The sequence below is a fragment of the Polypterus senegalus genome, chromosome 11 (assembly GCF_016835505.1).
Source record: "Polypterus senegalus isolate Bchr_013 chromosome 11, ASM1683550v1, whole genome shotgun sequence".
NCBI classification, from domain to species: Eukaryota; Metazoa; Chordata; class Cladistia; order Polypteriformes; family Polypteridae; genus Polypterus; species Polypterus senegalus.
Window position 1 is genome coordinate 48,402,811 of NC_053164.1, and position 6,003 is coordinate 48,408,813.

The window sequence follows — 6,003 nt, forward strand, 5'->3', positions numbered from 1 at the left end:
AACTGCTGTTGATGTGGATCATTTTGTCTGTGTTGAAATTCCAAACAGAGAAACCTATCCTGAATTATGGTACAAAGTCATTAAACACAAGTCTCACTGACCTCATTTAAAAGATTCAGCATATTGGGACTCGAAAGATTCCAAATATTGTTTTTACAGAAGTTCTGAAATAAAAGTGAAACTAATGAAATAGCAACAATTCAAAGAAAAAAAATTGTAAAAGTGTGTATCCGGAAAACCAAACACGGGGGTTGGTGAGCAAAGCAAGCAGGGGGCGAAGCCCCCTAGTTTTTAAAAAAGAAAGGACCATGCAGGATACAGGGAAAATTTTTCAAAAATGTCTGGACAATCCTACAGTGCATTAAGCTGGTCTGAAAATTAGACCCAAAATGATTTTTTCACATTTGAGAGGTCTGCTGGTCAAACCCTAATGCAGTTTCTTGTTTGTTTATAACCTTTTGACAAGCCCTATGTGGGTATCTAAACAAAGAAAAAATGTCAGCAGACTGTATCAGTTAGAAGTATACTTTCTGAAAGCCTAAACATGGCAAAGTCAAAATATTTTTTTTCCATTTTTGAAGGTCTGCCTTTACCAAGTGGTATAATCTGGACCAAATATTTTGATTTGGTTATGTACTATACCTATAAATGTACCAGTATGCTAAATTTGAGCCTGCTAGGTGGTATAGCTCTTAAAATATGCTCTTGTGAAATTGATGAAAAAATAAAGTTGTGTCAAATTTGACACCCCACTCCCCTTACACAATTGGCTCTATCCTAGAAAGTATTGATCTTACATCACAATAATTTTACAGGGTGTCTCCTGGATAACTTGGGTACACCTGGTATTTTTTTCAAAATGTTTTGAGACTGAAGTGCATGCAATTTTTGAAAAAATCAGTTGATTTGACATGGAATGACCCAGCTGTATTTACTCAATACAAGATATAATAGCAACAGTTCAGAACACATATAAATAAATAAAAAAAACAGAATCACTGAGATGGTTAAAGGATCACCCTAACACACACACACACAATACTTGTAAACTCAATCATATGTAAGTAAATCGGCTTTTCCATTGCATACCAAGCTAATTGGCTTCCACCTTTCATCAGTTGTAATCTCTCTGATAAATTCAGTTATTCCAAGAGCATTCCAATGCTTGGAAGTGCAGCTGAAGGCAAACAATCAACTATGGATGGCTAGGTTCTGTCAAAAGAGCTCAGGGATAAAGTTATGGACAGGCACAAGTCAGGAGATTGGTTCAAAAAAATTAAAAAGCTTTGTAATTCCACAATTAAGAAGTGGAAAGTGTTTGGTATATTAGGACCTTTCCCGAATCAGGCCATCCCTCCAAACTGGATGGAAGAGCGAGGAGGAAATAGGTCAGACAGGCTACTGGGAACTATGAAGCAGTTAGAGAAATGTTTGGCTAACAGTAGTCATTATGTGCATGCAACAACAATATCACAAAAGCTCCACAAATGTGGTTTGTATGAGAGAGTTGCAAGAAAAAGCCACTCCTCAAGAAAGGCCTCATCAAGTCTCGATTGACCTTTGCCAAAACACACCTTGAAGATTCTGAGGCCAGATGGAAAAAGGTGTTAATGGTCAGATAAGACCAAAATTGAACTATTTGGCCTCAATGCCAAACGGTATATCTGACACAAACCCAATACAGTACAGCTTACCATTCAAAGAACACCATACCTATAGTAAAGCATGGGAGTGGTAGCATCCAGTTGTGGTGGTGTTTCTCTGAAGCAGGGACTGGGACACTTGTCGAGATAGAAGGAAAAATGGAAGGGGCAAAACGTAGTCAGATTCTTGAGGAAAATCTGCTGCCCTCTGCCAGAAACTTGTCAATGTGTAGAAGTTTCACCTTCTAACATGACAGTGACTTGAAGCATATGCCAAAGCTGACCATACAGTAGCTAAAAGGAGAAAAAAGTGAATGTTATTGCATGGTCTAGTGAAAACCTAGACTTAAAACCCTTTTCATAATCTGTAGAATGCCTTGAAGATTGCAGTCCACCAACAGTCACCATCCAATTTGACTGAGCTTGAACAGTTCTGTAAAGAAGAGTGGGAAAATATTGCACAGTCTAGATGTGCAAAGTTGGTAGGGAAGCATCCCAACAGACTCATGGCTGTAATCAAAGCAAAAGGGGGTTCCACAAAGTACTGACCCAAGGGGGTGAGGGAGGTGATCCTTTAACTATCTTAGTGATTCTGTTTATTTATTTTTCTGAACTGATGCTATTATATCTTTCATTTGGCTATTATAGGTTGCATTGAGTAAATACAGCTAGAGAAATATTTTTTGGGTCTGTCTTCATTTTAGGTTACAAAGCAACAAAACTTGAATATTTTGAAGGGAGGATATTATTTTCTGTACACACTGTGTCAGAAGAGGGATAATATAAAAATGACACATAACACAAAGCATTAAATTCACACATAAACACGTGCATTAAGTGACATAGTACTTATGTATGACCTACAGGATGCTGTCTTCAATGTGACTAACAAATGAAGTGTGGGTGATGTTAGTTACCATGTGCAATCAGTTACTTTCAGAACTTGCAAAATAAGATAAATGTCATACATAACTGCAAGCAAAAGGTGAATTAAATGAATGTACTGTAGATTTAATATATCAGAGTAAGGTCTTACTTTTGACTATATGCGTTTAAAGAAAAGACAATTTCAACAAAACCATGAAGCTGCTAAATTTAGTTTACAGCATTTAATTTATATGTTAAATGTATCTCAAAAGATCTTATTCTCAGAAGGGAAAAAGTTAGATATTAGAAAATAAATTTAAATGCAGAACTTTTTATTATAATTAAAAGTTTATTATAATGCCCACATAGTACAATGAGTTTCTTTTTCCCCTCTCCCCTTTCTTAGTTTTATAAGAATATATCACAGAAGGGCTGAGTATACAATAAGCAATAGAATATGCAAATTTGCCATCAATGCCATCCCCTACACATCTGAAGAGCTATGAAATTAGATAACCCATTACCTATGACAACCCATTTACACATGAACAATAGAAATTTTATGAAATTTCATGAATTGAAAATTTGTCTTTTTCCAAATTTAAATATATTATTACTCACCCACTTGTGTTATAATGGGATGTTTCCAGTTGAATCACAACAGATTTTTGACTGTGTAATGCTATCCCATTTGGTAATATTGCATTTACTATAAGTGGATTAAAAGAAATAGTTTTTTCGTGTGGTTCCAGGAGTGTCAAATGTACAAAATGTGTTTTCCCTGCAATGTACGAATATGGGTCAGTCCCAAAACATGTGGCTCAATAAAGCAAATGCTTGACAACAAAATTCACAATTAGGATCTTGGCCTGGGTACATCTAGATAGCCTAGAGAGATTGTACCATGTGATGCAAGATTTCAGTTGTTTTACACCTACTTTGCACAAGTTGATGAAGAATGTTTATTTTCATAGGCTGATTTACATTCTTTATCTGACATTTTGAAAGATTCTTTTCTCAGCACTGCCACAAGTCACCTAAGGAGCACTTTGAAAAACAGAGAGCATAGACATAGTAGTTATTGTCTAACTTAATTATTGAATACTGATATAGAAGGAGGATTGGGTAAACATGGCAAGAGTCTTTTAGTAAAATTTCTTACTTAGGTGCTGTGAGTTTAAATTTGAAATGTAGTGGTTAGAAAGATCTAAAAGTCCCTGTGTCAAGAATCGTACATGTATTGAAAACTTTTTCATTTAAAACAATTCAGAAAAGATAATTATTGTGTGTAAGTTCAGATGATCATAACATCTCAAACTTAAAATGCCTTTACATACTGAACTTGTGTTGTACCACCAGATTCCTGCTAGACTGAGAAAGTGGGTAACAATAGGTGCAGAGAGCAGAATATGAGGTGAAAGACAGCATTTCTTCTCCAAGGGTGGGCAAGCCAGGACATTTTAATTTCTTTCCATGACCTTTTTACATTTCAAGTCAACATGGATATAGTTGTGTGTAAGTTTATAAAGTAATATTTATTAATATAGTATCTAGGAATACTCTGTAAAATTAAAAATAATATACAATACTATAATAAATCTTACAGATAACATAGCCTGAAGGGTTGATCAACTATCAATACAAAGCATTTAAAAAGTTTTTATCACTTAAACATTTTCACATTTTATTGTTATGCACTAATTAAAAGACCCCCAGGCGTGTTTCTTAGCACACCATGGTGGAATGAGCCTATGGCTAAAAGTGCTCCAAGAGAGTGCCTCTTAGAGGGGATAGATGGGAATTTTTATGATGGCATCCAATTTTACCATTATCATCTTTTCCATTTCCAGAGTGTCCAGAGTTCACCCTGTGATGGAGGAGGCTTTCCTGATAAGTTTGTTCCGGAATTATGATTCTTTTGAGCTCAGGTTACTTCCCCAAGGGACTGCAGTGTAGAACACCACATTGGCTACTATGGACTGGTGTAACAATTCCAGCAGCGTGATGCACACATCAAAAGATGGGAACTTCAGAAAAACTGGAGGCCCTGCACTAATAAACATTAATGGGAATGCTTTGCAAAAAGAAAGACAGTATAATTTCTTTGGTATCCACATTAGGATGTCTTGTGGTCTGCCTTTAGCACCAGTTTTATTTAGAAGGCTTTACTACTCATTTACTTTTTGTAAATGTAGAGAAAAGTTAATCAGTCATCTGATGAACACATAATCAATGATACAGTGACTGAACTGTGGCAAACTGGACTAGTCATAAAAGATATTTATAAAAAGTGATATTTGGTTATAGAAATTGTCATCACATCAAACCCCACATACCACATTAACACACCCTTTGCCCTGTGCTGCCTAGTAATCAGAAGACTTTGCAATACTTTGTACTTGTGGGCCATTGAGCAGTCAACTCTCTTTTAATCATCTGCTTGCCCTGTTACTAATACTCCATAATACAAACACATCCACTAGCGATCAGTTTGCACTACTAACTTACTTTTACCATTCAGCAGTTGAGTTACTCGGATTGCCCAATAAGTATCTGCTCTGTCTGGTTCAGAATCTTATAGCTGACTGATTAGTTGATTGATTTACTATTCTTTTGCTTTTGCATTTTGTAAATATGTATTGCTATTACTTATTGCTTTTGCTCTATTTTGTAATCTGGTTTGATGTACTATGTCATTGAATCATACAATATATTGTATCTGTAATGGATTTTTGATGTTTCTATATAAGCAGGATTAGTGGCAAAATGTTACAACTGAACTGTAAAGTATATGTCAGTAAATTAAATTAAATGTATTTCATTTGAAAAACATTACTTTCTATATTGCATTTCATGGTCAATCTCCATTTGAAATCATTTCACTGTAAAAAAAAAAATGCTATAGAACATATACACGAGGCAATTATAGGATACAAATCTTTTGATTTCACAGGTACACTCCTACTACTTAGATTGTGATACTACAATTCCTGGGACTAAAGCACTTGATTGTGCAACCTGAGAAAATTGTATTTGCTAGACGATGTAAGTATATCCAGTTGAAATATTTCGTTATAATGCTCTTTATTTATTACACTCTATTTAACCTAATCTTCAAGTCTGTATGATGTTGGGAAAAAAGGATGATAACCCAGCCAAACTTGGGAGGAATATTAAGACTCCTGCTCAAAGGTAAACTAAAATGAACTGTAATATTTAATTTAATATTGTTTTGTGGTACAGCACAAATCAGTCTTTAAATACCCTGTTTAATACATGTGTCTTACTCACATTGACCGGTCCAAGCTGTTCTTTTTTGTTAGTCTTTGATTAAAAAAAGTAGCGCACTTCCCTTTAAATTTTAAAAGGGATGACTTCTTCACGATTTCATCCAACGCTACTGATGCCACTTGTCTTCTTGCTGATTGGGTGCTTGTTCTTCCGGATTCTTGTGAATGCTTATTTTCGATTGGTCAGACGTGTTAGCAACGCG